Here is an 18,321-nt window from a genome sequence, read left to right as displayed (position 1 = left end):
AACGCATATCTGAACTGGTCTCGCAAAGGCAACAGCAGAAGTCACACTGATTTGCTGGTATGTCATTTGACGTGAATTCATGCATTGTGTTGGTTTTATTCTTTGAACAAGGTGATGTTCATGCACGGCTCATTTTGTGTGCCAGTAAAAAACATCTATGTCTTGAATTTGAAAAAGAAATATATTTTTTTGTCACTAACGAGGGGTTCGGTGATTACGCATAAGAAACTGGTGGGATTCGGTACGTCCAACAAGGTTAAGAACCACTGCTATAAACACTTCCTATAGCTTCCAATGAGAGTGTGGATTCTGGTTGAAGGAATATTGGACCATTCTTCTTGACAAATCGTTAACTCCAATAAACTTCATTTCACTTCTCAAATATCACTGTGTCTGTCTGCTATATGATATATTTAACTGAAATTGCTGATCCGAACAGCCAAGGATTTATAAAGAAAATCTTGAAATTGATTAGGGGTGCCCAAACTTTTGCATACGACTGTATATGACCAAAGATTTGAGGTCCAACCGAGACTAAAACTGGGACCACTGGATTCAGAGTCTAGAGCGATCATGGAACCCTCAGGTGTAGGGAAGCATACAATTTCATGGGGCAGCACACAAGCTGTTGCCATTTCGCAAATTTTTCCCAGCTAAATGACAAATTACTTGAGGTCCCACCGAGACTTGAACTCGGATCACTGGATTCAGAGTCCAGAGTGCTCACCATTACACCATAGAACCCTGGCAGTGACAGAAGAAGGAGCATAATTTTTCTGAGCACAATGCACTAACTAAGGCGCTCATTTTACGAAATTGACAAAAGTAGTGGAGGCAGGGCTTAAACACTCATAGGGCTGTCCACAAAGTACTGAATTGGAATTTCCAAACTTGTGTTCCATGTAAATGACTACAAATTGGAAGTTCCACCAAGACTTGAACTTGGATTGCTAGATTCAGAGTGCTCACAATCACACCATGCCAACATTGATTAATTGATTGATTGATTGATTGATTGATTGATTGATTGATCCCCGGGGGTGGGGAAATTCAGGCCCCATCAGAATCCATACCACAGAGCGGGTATACAAAAGACACACAGATGGCATGAGCGCAACGCAATAGGCTCTCATAAGGCTGCCACACAACAGCGCCACAAAGAAAGCCAGTAAGTGCGAAAGATAAAAGCCATCAAAGCAAAGCAAAGCAAAGCAAAAAGACAAAGCAAAAAAAGTTACAGCGGCCAACCAGCACCCCTCAATATCAGAGAACACCCCAAAACACACAAAATAGCCTCCACGGGGTCCATAAACAGGTGTAAGGACAGTCCAGTTCAACGGCGCCCAATGGACCGTGGTCGTGAATCGGTGAAAACATCACAAAACAGGCAAACGTGTGAGCAGCGTCCTGGGCACCCAGTCGGGGCACGTGCAGATGGACACCACGGGGCTAGCACGGCGAAGGTCGTTGGTTCCGACGAGCACGAGGCTGCGAGGCCAAGGCGAGGGACCCGTCAGCACCGGCCGGATAAGCAGGAAGCCATCGTAGAGTTACGCCGGTCTCAACCGATTACTCGGTAATCCAGAAGAGCATTAGCTTTAAAACCATCCAAGATCTAAAGTAAGTTCCACCAGTTGACATTGTAACTCGGAGAACATGTGATTACTTTATCAAATACTATATGGCTCCAGTTTGCCGAGGTGTCACTGGCACACTTTGCAAAGCAGACAACACTGACAAATAGATTTAGAAAATGTTGTTTCCACCCAGTCTCAAACAGGGGGTGTTTCGCATCTTAGAAGAACATGATGACCACTACGCTATGGAAACTGCTGTGACGTCCAAAGCATTTTGAGAAGCCTGGCAAAAGTTCAACAAAAGTGAGTGAGGAAGAAAATAGGCACTTATGAACTTTTTGATTTGCTTTTCAAAACTGTGCCAGCAAAAGTAATTTTTCCATACAAAGAAATAAACTTCGCGTCGGGGAATTGAAGCCCGATTTGCCGAGCCCAGGCTGAGTCGTTTCGCTAAAGGGCACCTGATTTGAGACTGGGTGAAAACCAGATTTCGCACTTTTCTTTAACTTTTGCCAAGCTCTTCAAAAGGCTATGTGTGTCAGCGCGGTTTCCATGGTGTAGTGGTTATCACATTCCCTCACACGCTGAAGGTCCCTGGTTGGAAACAAGTCTTATGATCCTTTTGATTTGATTGGAGTAACAGTTTTTGTAACAGATATTAGGTTGTTTAATGGCAGTCAGTGCACAAGGCACTTCAGCAGATGAAACAACAACGTCAAACTTCAAATCAGAAGGCTATATACTGACCAAAAGCAGGAACTAGGAAGGGAATGGGAGTGAAGGATAAGGTCTGTTCTGTTATCACCTGAATGTCCTGTTATTTACTGAATGTTTTGTGACTATGTGTCATGGAACTTAACTGAGCTCTGTGTGCCGTGTCTGTGCTCACTGCCTATGTGTAAGTGAAAGTCACAAAGCTCTGTGTGCCGTGTCTGTGCTCTGATTGAGCGACTATGTTTGGGTAAATTATTTACACATTGATCGATATGATGAAGTATATATGTTTGTATAAACTAATAAGAGTATCTGCACATTGCTGTTCCTCCCTCTTCAGGCCCTAAACTGATCGCCATTCAATTCCATCCATTCCATCCATTATCTGTACCGCGGGGGGTCGCAGGCGTGCTGGAGCCTATCCCAGCAGTCATCGGACAGTAGGCGGGGGACACGTTGTAACTGGTTGCCAGCCAATCGCAGGGCACACAGAGACAAACAATCATTCGCACTTGCACTCACACCTATGGGCAGTTTGGATTACTAAATCAGCTGACCAAGCATGTTTTTGTGATGTGGGAGGAAAACCCGGGGAAAACCTACTCAGGCACGGGGAGAACCTACAAACTCCACACAGGGAGCACCAGATCATAAGTCAAAAGTCCTTATATGATACAAATGAATTTGATTTCATGTCGAATCGTATGCTTTGCATGTTTGAGTGGGGATTTGGGGAGGTTTCACCGAACATGTGAATGAATGAGGGAGTAACCGTAAAGATCTAAAATAGTGATGGTTCGGGTGCGCTTGGTGCCCAGTAGCACTCACCTTTGGTCCAGTAAGTAAGGTGCACCACTGTAGCAGATGTTTCCATGTAGTGTAGTGATTATCACGTTTGCCTAACACGCGAAAAGTCCCCAGTTCGTGACTGGGTAGAAACAGCTTCGTTACATTCCGATTGGTAGCGAATATGACATGGACCTGAGGACTGCATTTCAGTGATTAATGAATTCTGATTAATACGTATCATAGCCGATTTGGACGTGTCCTTTCAGGTGGACGTAATGTCTGGAAGCTTGTGTTTAACAGAAGGCTGTTTGGTAACAGTGAACAATGGACAAATTCAGCAAGGCAATTTAATTACGCCATGACCCAGATTCGTTCCGGGGATGCTACGGCCACAACGCTATACGATCATGCAATAGCATACAAGAAATTTAGGGTCTTTTCTTTAGGATCTTCAGCCAAGATACCCAGGCAGACCATGAAAGAATGTTGATGTTAAAATGTTGGTGGAACTATCCAACTGCGCAGATCCGATGATCCCAAAGATTTGGGGTGAGACAACATTGAAAAAATGTTTTTCTTTGTTGACAGTGTCACTTCTTTTGTGGCTTAGCTCTTCTTCGTTTCACATCTAAAGTATCGTATCATTTTACCTTGTAGCTTATACTACCCCGTACATGCCATATCATGTCGCCCATACAACTCATGCATGAGATGCGATGGCTGAGATATTTAGGCGATGGGTTGCTACTCCATTGTGCTCTCCACTCATCATTTCATATCACATCCTCGTCGGATTTTCACACAAAGTATCTTGGCACAACGTACATAACGTGTCGTGTCAACGCCATATGAACAAGACGAGGTGGCCGAGAGGTAAAAGCGATGGATTGTTAATCCGTTGTGCTCTGCACGCATGGGTTCAAATCCCATCCTTGTCGAAAGTTGGTGTTAAATTGTTGTACAGTGGAGCCTCGGTTTTCGAACGTCCCGGTTCTCAAACAAATCAGTCCTTGACCAAAAAATTCGTGAATTTTTTGCTCCGGATGTCGAACGAAATTCGATTGTCGAACCTCACGAGATGAGCCGAGAGGACCCGCATGCCAACTGACTCCGTTCGTTATTACATTCTCGTTCCTCTGAGGATTGCAACAACTCTAATCATGCCTCCAAAGGAAGCAAGTGGGAGCAGTAAAGCCATCCTAAAACACAAAGACGCTCCTAAAGCAATGCAACAGTGAGCGCCCGGCGCGCTGCGGTTGCGCGATCGGACCAAATTAAGCTCTCTGCGCACTTAAATTTTGGAAAGTACATCAGGACTTTAAAAATATTTTCTAAATTTTAGCGACCGCTCTGTCACAATAATGCGACCAGCAGTTGCGCGATCGGACAAAAATGCGCAAATGAAAAAATACTTTAAAAAGGCGGGGGTTTTTTGCTTGGAACAGATTATTATTTTTTTCCATTATTTGTAATGGGAAAACATGATTCGGAATTTGAACGATTCACTTCAACAGCCTTCTGGAACGGATTGTGGTCCAAAACCGAGGCTCCACTGTATGTGTAATCTGGTTTGTATTTAACTCAATATAGTAATATTTATACTCTTTGGCAGCTCGGTGATGAACTGGTTAGCATCTCCGCTTCACAGTTAAGAAAGTGCGGGTTTGATTCCATCAACGACTGTTGCGTGTTGTTGATGATGTCCGTTGTTTGGTCAGGAAAACTAAGATGTGGGGTAACGGTTGGTTCTTTATTGGCAAGATCTTGGGTTGCTTAATGGCGGTCAGTACACATGGCACTTCAGCAGATGTAACAACACCCCCCATCTCCAGATCAGAAGGTTTTATACTGTCCGTAAAAGGCGGGAAAGCGTCACCTGACCATTTGGTATCTATGTGTATTGGAGAGTCACTGCCCTGTGTGTGCTTGTGCGTGTGTGTGTGGGTGTGTGCGTGTGTGTGTGTGTGTGTATGTTGTTGTAAGGGGGACGTAGTTAAGAGCGCCATGAGAACGTTAAAGGGGCAAGTGTGGGCGTGGATTGTATATATAAAACCCGCGCCCTATGACGCGGTGCGCCCTATGTGTGTTAAACACAGTCATAGCACACATAACTGAGACTGCACCTTTTATTACGGTGCGCGTTTTAATCGTGAAAATACGGTAACTCGTCAGCGCTGGTTTACTGCAATTTGACGACAAACCGCAAAACTATTGGGCATAGAAAGCATCATTTTTTGGCGCGACTAAAGACTTAAATTTATCAGAAAGAGAGGAGTTAGACCTACTAACAAGGTGGCTAGGTCCAAGATCTGCAGAACAGGTGAAAAGGGTTCATGCAGTACCCGCTGGAGGCATAAAGATGATTTGGGAACGGGTTGAAGAGTGTCACCGTTCCTCAGAAGCAATTGAGGATACACTGCTAAACAAGATAGAGGAGTTTCCAAGGCTAACAAACAAAGATAAGAGCCAGCTAAGAGACCCGGGAGACATCTTGTAGGAGCTATTGTGGGCCAAGTCAGATGATTGATTGATTGATTGATTGATTGATTGATTTAAACTTTATAGATCCCCGGGGGTGGGGAGATTCAGGCCCCAGCAGTATTCATACTGAAAAGGGAGCAACAGCAATGTCTAAATATTTTATATTAATTTTATATTGATTTATGAAAACATAGTTGCTCCATCAGAGCACAGACACGGCACACACAGCTTGGTAACTTTTCCATTACACATAAGGCAGAGCTTATTAACGTCATGACACATTGATACAAAACATTCAGTAGACAACAAAACATGAGGATATGTTTTTCCTTCTTTTCCCCTCCCTTTTCTTCCCTTCCGTATTCCTGCTTGCGGAGAATATAAAACTTTCTGATCTGGAGTCTGACGTGGTTGTTCTCCTCTGCTGAAGTGCACTTGGACTGACTGCCGTGAAGCAACCCAAGATCTTGCAAATAAAGAACCAACTATTACTCCGCATCTTTGTTTTCTTTGCTCAACGACGGACATCTTGAACAAAACGCAACATAACCCTGCCTGATAGTAGTGTGTTTGAATTTTTGATTAGCGGTAGGTGCTAAAGCCTCATTGCTAGCAAGAGAACTGGTCTTGCAAAAAAGGATGTGTCCAAATTCACAGGCTGCATCCTCAGAAATTTTTTTTTTTTTTTTGCCAATTATAGGGCTGCATAACGTGACTTCCGGTGCGACGTGAACGCACGTCACGTGACACACGAATTCAGCCTTGAAACTGGCATTCGTTAAATGGCGACAGATGCTGAGCGGAGACGACATATATTTTAAAGTAATTTCCCATATTACTCTTTCAAATACCGTTTTTTTCCATGTATAATGCGCAAGATTTAACTAATTTATTGTCCTAAAATCTTGGGTGCGTATTATACATGGTACAACAATTTTTGAAGAAAATCTCCCTCGAAATAAAACTTGAAATCACCTTTCTTCTTGTTTGTTGTCAATCGCGCATCGCATTCAGCCATCCTGCCCAACACACTTAGTCAGTAAAATTCATAATTGACTAGGGCTGTGGACTCGGTCGGTTTTTTGCACCGAGTCCGAGTCCGGCCTCTTGACCATGAGTCCGAGTCCGAGTCCGGCTGTCCATTTTTTCTGTTAATTCATGTGACTGCTTAGTCTTTATTCAAGGCTAATTTAGATCAAAATCTAAATAATTACAACAGTTTTGTGATGGCTTTGTCTTTATTAAACATATAAACGAATACAATAAACAGATACTTTCAAGTTTTAATCATTAATTACACCATTATAGCTCAGACATTTATCTAACCCTTATTTGGAAAGCGAAAAACCCATGTCGTACGGCGTCAGCACTATGTTGTTTTCAATAAAAACATGAAGAACTCACGTTTGCGTCAGTCAATTTGAATTTTTATAAAGGATTATTCTCATTTGATGTCTTTAAATTCATCCGCGTTCTGCCATTGAAGCGGGGTGCATTCAAAGACCAGTCGTACAGACGGCGCAACAATATAATTACGTGAGCTCTTTGCATAAACCTCGATGCAAAGAAACTCCTGTTTTTGGGTACAGGCTACAAGGAGTATATATTACAAAGGGGACTTTATACTTAATTGTGATCATCATTCATCCATCCATCCATTTTATTTTATTACTGAGGTATTTTCAAAGCAAATTAATATTGTTGCATTTATTAATTTGCTTTAACACGACAGCGCAATATAATTAAAAGCTGACACGATAGCAATGTCAAACGTGTTCATTTAAGAAAAAGCCACACACGTTTTGTGATCAAATCTTTCATAATGAGAATGATTTGAGTGAATTGATTTTACAATTTTTATCCCCCCTCCCCACCATCTGTCACTTTGCTTGGGACAAAAGGAGCCTTCAGAACTGAAATTTCTTCTCAATTTCATTCAAATCAATTCACTCAAATCATTCTCGTTATGAAAGATTTGATCACAAAACGTTTCCGTCTGTACGACTGGTCTTTGAATGCACCCCGCTTCAATGGCAGAACGCGGATGAATTTAAAGACATCAAATGAGAATAATCCTTTATAAAAATTAAAATTGACTGACGCAAACGTGAGTTCTTCATGTTTTTATTGAAAACAACATAGTGTTGACGCCGTACGACGCCGTACGACATCGGTTTTTCGCTATAATTCGGTATAATTCGAGGTAGTCCACCCTCACCCAAAGTTAAGGTTTCATGGGAATATTATTGTCATAATTGTCTGGACCATATATGATAATTGTTTAATGGTAGTTATTGATAGATCTTGAAGATGTCAAGTTATAGGTGCATAAGACTATGTTGTTCATGCATATAGCACGTTCATTGTAAGAGGGGAAGAGATGTTGTGTATTTTGGGCTAACTCAAATTCCGTAGTAGAAAAACCCCGGAAGTGGGATGGGCATTCTGTGTTGTTCTGGTACGCCCTGTGAACGCACTGTGAGTAAGGAATAAAGCAGTTATCATTAACGTCGTTGTCCGACCTATTCTTGCTATCTAAGAACCTGGAAAATAGTAAGGATATAACATATATCACGGGTCATTACGACGAGTTTGGTGGCGTTTTTACTGCTTCTTCCAACTCCTACCGCGCTGACTGTAACCTGACACTCTCTGGCTGCGTCTTGCCTCTTTTTTTTATTGTCGGACTCGGTGGACTCGGTCAAAATCAGCACCGAGTCCGATTCCGAGTCCGAGTCCGGCAAAAATGACCGAGTCCGACCGAGTCCGAGTCCCCGAGTCCGAACCGAGTCCACAGCCCTGTAATTGACGACATATCGTTTGATGCGATGATGCAATCCTTGATGGTGTGTTATTGTCAAATATTGTTTGTTTTTTAATCTCCATCGCAGACCGGATATCATACGGAGGCCGCCATGACAGTATACGCAGAACGGATGCGCAAGACACGTCAATCGCGCATCGCATTCAGCCATCCTGCCCAGCACGCTTAGTCAGTAAAATTCATAATTGACGACACATCGTTTGATGCGATGGTGCAATCCTTGATGGTGTGTTATTGTCAAATATTGTTTGTTTTTTAATCTCCATCGCAAACCGGATATCATACGGAGGCCGCCATTACAGATGCGCAGAACGGATGCGCAAGACACGTCAGCTATATAAAGAGCGAGACTTCAGTTCTAAATGCGTATTACAGGTAATATTTTATTTCACAACACTTTGCCTTGTTCCTTTCTTCTCTGCTGTTCACTTCAAACACGCTCCATACGAACACAATGCTCTCGTATCAGACGCTTGCTCGATCACCTGCTCGTTTGCTGTCACAATGTACCCTACACAAATCCGAAACATTTCTCCGCTATCGGGTTTGCTAGCGCATGCGCAGTGATACTGACCGGCAGAATAACATCCGGTTGTTCCCAAAGATGATCTTTTTTCTGAAATAATTTTACGTTTACGGACTTAAGTAGGAGTCAAAATTTGGGTGCGTATTATACATGGGTACAGGCTTTTTTCCAGCATCGACATGCCATTTTTAGGGTGCGTATTATACATGGGGGCGCATTATACATGGAAAAAGACGGTATCTATTCGGAAACTCTGAACATATAAGGACATATTGATTGAGAGAAAACAGGGGGGGGGCTGAGAATGGACAGGTTTGGTGAACCCCCGACATCTGGTCAAATCAGAGCAGGGGGTTTTATGATGTTGGGGGAAACAGAACAACTTGATTGCTTCCTCTGCAGCTGGTTAACCAGTGCAAAGGTCTTAGCACTTTGTTTACGATATTGTGGGAACAAACAGAATATTTTTTTCCCCTCAGCAACTGGTTAATTAATATAGTCTCCATTCCAACATAATCATACAATCAAGATAATTTGTCAACCCTAACAATCTTGGGCCAGGAACTGAGCAGGAAAAAGGTTTCTCACCTGTGTGTGTTCTTGCATGTGTTTTTAAATGTCGCTTCTGAGAGAATCTTTGGCCACATCTTTTTTGATGAAAAGACACACCTTGTCCTTTTGCTCGTTAGGCATGACGTTGTCACATTCAAACTTGTACATAAAGGAGAATCAAAATCAGGACTCGAACCTGCTTTCCAAGACCAGCGCTTCAACCAGCTATGAGGTTCGAGAACACTAACTGGTTCTCAAACTTGGCCCAGCTATCTTGCTTTGCTTGCTCGCAAAATAGTAGCATGGTAGTTAAACGTGCCTATTGATTTGTGACACATCCTAATTTCGCAATATTGTACATGAATAGTTTATAGTTTATTAGTAACAGCCATAGCTCAGACCTTGTAGCTCAGTAGTTAGGGTACTGGTTTAATAAACAAGGGGTTATGAGTTCAATTCTCACTGATCCCTGATAATATGCTTAACAATTGCTGTGCAAGCTGAATTTATAATAGTTGAGGGTGTAATTACACGTATCTTGTCCATGGTACTGGTGACCAGCAGTTGTGTGATGAGTTGTTGTTGTCTTTGGGGACATGAAGGGAAATTTTATAGTTTCTCATGGCACACAAATGTGTCCACACTGGTTGAATTTCACTGGCCTAGAGTCCTGGTTAGACTACATTTTCAAGAGTTTCTTTTGGTTCATCTTCTAAAAGGTTGACACAGTTTAGCCAAGCAAGGCCGCGTAGCTTAGTGATAAGAGCACTAGAATTGTAAATCAGAGGGTGTGAGTTAAATTCACACTCGGGTCTGACAGACAGCTACATCTGCTAACCTTGCTTGTTTGTTTGTTTGTTTGTTTATTCTCACATACAAAAACAATTTAAAATGTACATAGATTAAATAAATGTGATGGAGAATGTCTATAAAACCCTCCAGGGGCTTGCGAAGTGGCATTCTCCAGATATATGAATACATTCGATCTCTTTGTGTGTCTTGGTATGTGAAGAAATTGACAAGAAAGCAGACTTTGACTTTGACTTTGATTTAAGATAAAATTTCAATGGATAGAGAAATATGCATCTAATACATGTCATTCAGATGAAAAAAAAATTACAACAGGGATAAGGCATACAACATACAACAATAAGGAAAAACACATCAAAACTATAACTAAAGAGAATAATGAATGGATCCAGGTTCATTTAGCATACCATATGGAAAGTATTTAGCTCAGTGGCCTAGTGGTAGAGTGTCCGCCCTGAGACTGGAAGGTTGTGGGTTCAAAACCGGGTCATACCAAAGACTATAAAAATGGGACCCATTGCCTCCCTGCTTGGCACTCAGCATTAAGGGTTGGAATTGGGGGGTTAGATCACCAACTGATTCCCGAGCGCGGCACCGCTGCTGCTCACTGCTCCCCTCTCCCCCAGTGGATGGATTAAAATCACGTGGGGATGGGTTAAATGCAGAGGACAAATTTCACCACACCCAGGTGTGTGTGTGACGATCATTGGGACTTTAACTTTAACTTAACTTAACTTAACTAAGAGAAGTGATTTCAGAGCCTTCTTAAATTGGTCCCATAAAAATAGTGGCAGCGAATTGTAAATCTTTGACCCTCTGTAGCCTATGTTAAACTGAGTTTGGGCTGTACGGGCTATTGGTGGTCTGAGGTCATTTGAGCTGCGTGTGGGGTAATTATGGACCTGAGAATTATGTCTAAATAAGTTATGAAAAAATAGGGGAAGGGTTCTCCCCAATGAGCCATGAACAAAGAGACCAATTTGAAGATGATTGACTTGAAAAACAGTGAGGACGCCTAGCCGAGTAAAAAGAGGCTGAGATGAATGTTTCGCATGTACACAAAATATTACTCTTAGAGCTCGTTTCTGCAGACGATATACGTATAGGTTCAAGTTTGGCCTGGTGAGTACTAGGCCAAGCGATATTACAATAGTAAATATACGGATAGATCATTGAGTAGTATAGCATATGGCTACGTCGGAGCTTATTAGATGAAGGGTTTTACGCACAATACCAATGCTCTTGGCCATTTTTGTGGAAATAGTCATGATATGACATTTCCAGGACAATGATCCATCAATCATAATGCCAAGGAATTGTGTAGAACACACGTTAGTTATAGGGATGTTATCGATATATATTGCTGGTGATTTGTTAAATATATGAGATTTGAGACCAAAACATATGAAGTTTGATTTTTTTAATATTAAGTGATCATTTGAATGTGCTTGATATATGTAACTATTGAATGTAACTGTATGCTGATACATATGCTTAATTTGAATGTGCCTCATATTGGTTCAACAGTTCATTTTTTCTGACATTTTTCTCAGTTGTCATTGTCATCCCAGTGTCAAAGTTCAATGTGGCTTAGAATAATATTGAATGTTTCGTGACTTGTAAGAAATTCAAGAGGCAGTGGCATAGTGGTTCTCTCAACTCATTTCAGTTTCATTTATGGTCTATTCTTCGGAGATGGTTCAGGTTTTAAACATGACCACGGCCAAGATCTTGAGGTATGGCGTCACAGATGACGAGACGGTGGACGAACTGCAGAAGAGAATTGCAGACGAAACCAGCATCCCTGCAGCCCAGCCGGAGTTGCTGCTGGAGGCCGGCTCAGCCTTGGAGCCTCACGGGCCGGCCACGCAGTGCGCCATCGATTACACCGTAACTCATATTGAATCGTTCGCGCATGAAAAAAATGTCAATGGTACATCATCATCATCATCATCATCATCGGTTTAAAGTCCGCTTTCCAGGCGCCGCTGGGTTGGACTGGGTTCTCGATATGGCTTTCTTCCATACTGAGAATATTTTTGGAGCAAAACATTTTACAGTCGGATGCCCTTCCTGACACCAACCCAAGGGGAAATTGATTTTCTCTAGGGGTTGACTCCCTTAGCCCATTCCTCTCCCGAGGAGCCCACTGGGCAGTGGTACTATTTAACCCATAGTTGGGGGCTGGTTCGTGGGCACCAGGGCGTGTCCACACACCGGTGAGCCTGCGTGCCGCACGTCTAGGGGCCAAACCTCCTCCGAGTCCCTTGTAGTTTAGCCTGGGTCCGTGTTGTACCCAGTTACCATGTGTCGCCGCGTGGAGGCACTACATAGGGCTTGCTGTTAAAGAGGCTATGTACTGGCAGAGAGGGAGACTTACGCACTCGGCTCTCCCGTTCGCACACTGCTAGCCAGCGGTGAGGGTTGACAGTGAGAAGTGACATGCACTGGGCACTCCACCAACACACTAGACCAGGGGTGTCCAAACTTTTTGCAAGGAGGGCCAGATTTGATAAAGTGAAGGGGCCCGGGGGCCAATAGTTTTTTCGGACATTTTTTAACTACAAAAATGTCATGCAAATACACACTGTTATAAAACAAATTTCATTGTCACAATTGTCTTTATTTTTCAAATGACAAAATAACCAAATATGAGTCACTCAGGCAGATGTGAACAACTCTAAAAACAAATTCTGCCCTTCATTCATATCTGAAGAGTCAGATAACATTGAACAAACTGTATGAAATACCTTAAATTTACATGAGTTTTAAATTACTTTTGCCTCATGAACATTTTAAACGGGAGTTATAAGTAATGCAAAGTTGTCTGTTATTATTAAAACTTAAAACTAGTGAATTTTGCTCTTGTCATTTACATTATCTTTCAGAAAATAATAGTTTGTGTCAGGTCTACAGGTCCATAACATCAACAGTCTTAACATGGCCACTTTGTAGCTTGCTTTAGTAATATTTTTTTTTGACTCACAGTCCCGTGTGAAGAATCGCTGTTGTGATGCCAGTTCAGCTTGGAGCTGCTTCACTTTATCAGCGCGGTCACTCCCTGTTAGCTGGTCGTTTGTGTTCGCATGTTTAGTCTGATAGTGTCTCTTTAAGTTGAAATCCTTAAACAAGGCAACCGTCTCTTTACAAATTAGACAAACACAATTGCCTTGATTTTCAGTGATGTACAGTAATCCCTCGCTACATCATGGTTTGTTTATTGCGGTTTCACTACATCGCAGATTTTTTTCCCAAATTGAAAAAAATAATTAAAAGTCAAAATAAAACTTCTAAATTGAGGAATTATGGCACAAAACTTGCCCACACGCCAGCAGAAGGCAAGGAGTGCCCACACAATTGCAGTGCGTACACTTGTACCTTTTTTTTTTTTTTTTAAAAAAAAGGTTATTATAATAAGAGTTCTAAAAACATATTTACAGTGTTGTACCTTGTTATAGAAAATTGTTATAATAATAAAAGAGTTCTAAGAACATATTTACAGTATGTACACTTCTACCTTGTTATAAAAAAATGTATAATAATAAAAGTTGTTCTAAAAACATATTTACAGTTTGTGTTAAGAATTCTCCATGTTATTTATGTTATTCAGCCATGCTTTGATTTGAGGTAGGGTGATTTATTTTGAAGGCCGTTTTCAGGCGATACCACTTCCTTTTTTACGTTCTTGTACATATGTCGGTTACAGTGGTACAGGAGTCATTGGCGATGTAAGTGTGTCTCCTAACAAGAGAAATGAATGATCACATGTGTCTAACCTTTAGGACAATGTAGTATTGCTCCAAATGTTCGTTTAATTTCCTTTAGAGGTCCGTTTGCGCGTGTTAGCACGATCGCGAATTAGCATCTTTCCGCTAACTCGTTAGCCTGCCCAGTACTTCTTCTTTGCTGCGGGCCAATAAAAACTGGACCGCGGGCCGCAGTTGGCCCGCGGGCCGTAGTTTGGACACCCCTGCACTAGACGCATCACAACAACCCGACTTGGTCTTATGAAGTCAGACACACCTCATCATGTCTCGAATCTCACACTATGTGCAGGAGATAGATGGGCGGCGGAAAGACTTCCCTCTCGTTTTCCTGTTTTATCCATGAGTCTTCCTCCTCCTTTTGTTGGAATTAAAATGTATTTTATTCTTAGTGTGTGCCATAGAATAGTAGAACTCTTTAAACATTCTTAGTATTAGAATTACCAACATAGAAAATAAGGCAGAAATTGTATTACTGAAAAGTATGCTTCATCGCGTGAGCCAATGTAACATTATTCAGTTTGAACATTAAAAAAGGGCTAATGGGAAAATAAAAAAAACATTAATATGTAAAAATACTGTGTACGAAACACAAATATTGAATTTGTCACCATTTAACTATCAATTTTAAATTAAATATACAAAATTACTCTTTTTTTTCCACACTTGATTATCATATTATTTTTTGTGTAAAACCTATCAGATATAAAGCTAGATTTTATGATAGTTATTAATGGTAAAATTATTGTAGTCTTCTTCTTTACCAGAAAAGGATCCAAAGCGCGTTCTGCCTTACAGCCCTCTGAGGAGGACTTGTGGCCAGGCGTGGCACACCATCCGTTCCCTGAAGGAGGTATGGCAGAGACTGAGACTGCAGCAGGGACAGAAAGCAGCCAAGTAAGAAACACACACACGCACGCACACACATGAATGTGTGAACTGTATCCAAAAATGACAATATTTTCCTCCCAGCATGAGCTTGCTGAGACAAAACTTAGCCCTGTCCAAGCAGAAGAACGAGATGGTGTCCATGCACCAGAGACTCATGGCCAAGCTGGAGTTCTTCAACACCACCCTTCACCACTTGCGACGGTCGGGCGGACATTGAGGAGTATACTGACTCTGTTTCCTCCTACATCGGGAAGTGCATTGATGATGTGACACACTCAGTATCCGTCGTCACTCGGGCAAACCGGAAGCCATGGCTGACGGGGGCTGTCTTCAGGCTGCTGAGGGCCAGGGACAAAGCCTTCCGGGCGGGGGATGAGGCTGGCTTGAGGACTGCGAGGGCCGACCTGTCCCGGGGCATCAAAGAAGCGAAGAGGGCGTTCTCGGGCAAAATTACCGCCCACTTCAAGGACAGCAGGGACGCACGGCGCCTTTGGCAGGGCATTCAGACCATCACGGACTACAAGCCCGCGCCGCAGAGCTGTGATGGCGACGTCCGTCTGCTCAATGACCTCAACCGCTTCTTTGCTCGCTTCGACGCTCAGAACAGCACTTGCCCGCTGAAGGCCACTCCCCCTTCCCACGAGCTGCCCCTGTGCCTCTCCGCCGACAGCGTGAGGAGGACGCTTGCCGCTATCGACATCCGTAAGGCGGCGGGCCCGGACAACATCCCGGGTCGAGCGCTGAAGGACTGCGCTGGTGAGCTGACGGGTGTCTTCACGGACATCTTTAACACTTCCCTGCAGCAGGCCATCGTCCCGTCGAGTTTCAAAGCAGCCACCATCGTACCTGTGCCGAAGAAGCCTGCTCCGTCCTGCTTCAATGACTACCGCCCCGTGGCACTTACGCCCATCGTCATGAAGTGCTTTGAGCGGCTTGTCTTGGAGCACATCCGGTCAGTTCTCCCCCCCACCATTGACCCCTTCCAGTTTGCGTACCGAGCCAAACGGTCCTCTGAGGATGCCATCTGCTCTGCCCTCCACTCGGCCCTCACCCACCTGGAGGGGAAGGACTCGTATGTGAGGTTGCTGTTTGTGGACTTCAGTTCTGCCTTCAACACCATTGTGCCGCAGCGTCTCATCAGCAAACTTGACAAGCTGGGCCTCAGTACCGGCCTCTGCAACTGGCTACTGGACTTCCTCTGTCAGAGGCCACAGGTGGTACGTGTTGGCGACAAGATCTCCGCCAGCATCACGCTGAGCACAGGGGCCCCCCAAGGCTGCGTGCTCAGTCCGCTGCTCTTCACCCTCCTGACGCATGACTGCGCTGCCACCTGCAGCGGCAACCGCATAGTGAAGTTTGCTGACGACACGACTCTGGTGGGTCTCATCACCAAGGGAGACGAGACTCAATACAGGCTGGAGGTTGACCTTCTGACCGCGTGGTGCAGGGACAACAACCTCCTGCTGAACGTCGACAAGACCAAGGAGATTGTCGTTGACTTCCGGAAGGGTCACGCCCAACACCTGCCGCTGACCATCGACGGTGCTGTGGTGGAGAGAGTGAGCAGCGCCAGGTTCCTGGGGGTGCACATCAGTGAGGATCTCTCCTGGTCCACCAACACCGCGTCGCTGGCGAAGAAGGCCCAGCGCCGCCTGTACTTCCTTCGGAAACTCAGGCGAGCGGGGACTCCTCCGGCCGTCATGACTACTTTTTACCGCGGCACCATTGAGAGCGTCCTCTCCAGCTGTATTGCTGTCTGGGGTGGCAGCTGCACTGACCAAGACTTGAAGGCCCTGCAGCGCATTGTGAAAACGGCTAGTAAGACTATTGGTGCTTCTCTCCCCTCCTTGAAGGACATTTACACCTCCCATCTCACCCGCAAGGCGACCAAGATTGTGAGTGATGTGAGTCACCCCGCTCACTCTTTGTTTGAACTTCTGCCCTCTGGGAGGCGGTACAGGAGCCTGCGCTCCCGCACCACCAGACTTTCCAACAGCTTCGTACTCCAGGCTGTTAGGATCCTGAACTCGCTCCCCCTTTCAGCGTAGCGTCCTGTTCTTGCTGTATGCTCACTGGCTCGGTTTTGCCCCTCATATTCAATGGGTTATTGGTCTGTTTTTATTCATCGCTCATTTTATTTTATTTATTATTTATTATTTATGGTTTGTGCATTCTTGTTTTTGTTTTGTGTCGCCTACTTGTATGTCTCGTCACCGTGGGATGGAGGAAACGGAATTTCGGTTTCTTTGTGTGTCTTGACATATGAAGGGATTGACAATAAAGCTGACTTTGACTTTGACTTTGATATAGACATGGACAAATACCAGGAGCAGACCGCTTCTGGAATTGGTATCATGTTAACTCTGTTTCTTTGAATGGGAACAGATCATTGGATTAATTGAATTTGAATGCAATTTGATGGTGGACCTTACCAGAAATGGACTGAAGTACAATCCGCGGCGAAGATCGTATTAGAAGTTCCGATGGATTTCAAGTCCATCGCCTTATCCACCATGTATTACATAGTGTGCTTGTGGCCGAGTGGTTAAGGAGATGGACTAGAAATCCATTGGGGTCTCACCTCGCAGGTCCGGGTCCAGCCGACAACGATCCAAATTTATTAATCTCATGGTGTAATATGAGATACTCACCACATTTGTATGGTGTACATTACACAGTGTTGTTGTGGCCGAGTGGTTAAGGCGATGGACTAGAAATCAATTGGGGTCTCCCCTCGCAGGTTCGAATCCTGCTGACGATTCAGACTTTGAATTAGAATCTTGCTATATCCTCGCAATACGCATTTTGACAATGTGAGGCCCACCCCAGTGTGTGTTGTTGTGGCCGAGTGGTTAAAGCGATGGACTTGAAATCCATTGGGGCCTCCCCTCGCAGGTTCGAGTCCTGCCGACAAAGATCTAAAATCTTGTTAGAATCTCGTGGTGTATTATGAGATATTCATCACATGCATTTGAACATTGTGTGTCACAGAGTGTGTTGTTGTGGCCGAGTGGTTTAGGCGATGGACTGGAGATCCATTGAGTCTCCCCTCGCAGGTTTGGATCCTGCTGACAATTCAGATTTTGAATTAGAATCTTGCTAGCTCCTCGTAATATGCATTTTGACAATGTGAAGACCTCGCCAGTGTGTTTTGTTGTGGCCGACTGGTTAAGGCGATAGACTTGAAATCCGTTGGGGTCTCACCTGGCAGGTTCAGGTCCTGCAGACAATGATCCATAATTTTTATTAGAATCTCGTGGTGTATTATGAGATACTCACCAGATGCATTTTAACAGTGGTTACAGTTTGTGTTGTTGTGGCCGAGTGGTTAAGGCGATGGACTAGAAATCCGTAGGGGGTCTCCCCTCTTAGGTTCAAATCCTGCTGACAACA

At 43.7% G+C, this 18,321-nt stretch overlaps 5 non-coding genes across 5 annotated transcripts; 4 read left to right on the top strand and 1 right to left on the bottom strand.

The window, feature by feature from the left end:
- Positions 1-672: 672 nt before the first annotated feature.
- trnaq-cug lies at positions 673-744 on the bottom strand. The gene has a single exon. It is a non-coding gene; the product is annotated as a tRNA-Gln (tRNA).
- Positions 745-3,936: 3,192 nt separating this feature from the next.
- trnan-guu lies at positions 3,937-4,018 on the top strand. The gene has a single exon. It is a non-coding gene; the product is annotated as a tRNA-Asn (tRNA).
- Positions 4,019-17,607: 13,589 nt separating this feature from the next.
- trnas-aga lies at positions 17,608-17,689 on the top strand. Its single transcript has one exon. It is a non-coding gene; the product is annotated as a tRNA-Ser (tRNA).
- A 73-nt stretch (positions 17,690-17,762) lies between these two features.
- trnas-uga lies at positions 17,763-17,844 on the top strand. Its single transcript has one exon. It is a non-coding gene; the product is annotated as a tRNA-Ser (tRNA).
- A 394-nt stretch (positions 17,845-18,238) lies between these two features.
- Positions 18,239-18,321, top strand: trnas-aga. Its single transcript has one exon. It is a non-coding gene; the product is annotated as a tRNA-Ser (tRNA).

The sequence above is a fragment of the Syngnathus acus genome, chromosome 11 (genome assembly GCF_901709675.1).
Source record: "Syngnathus acus chromosome 11, fSynAcu1.2, whole genome shotgun sequence".
Taxonomy (NCBI): Eukaryota; Metazoa; Chordata; class Actinopteri; order Syngnathiformes; family Syngnathidae; genus Syngnathus; species Syngnathus acus.
Note: the sequence above shows the minus strand (reverse complement) of the source record. Positions and strands in the feature narration are given on the sequence as shown.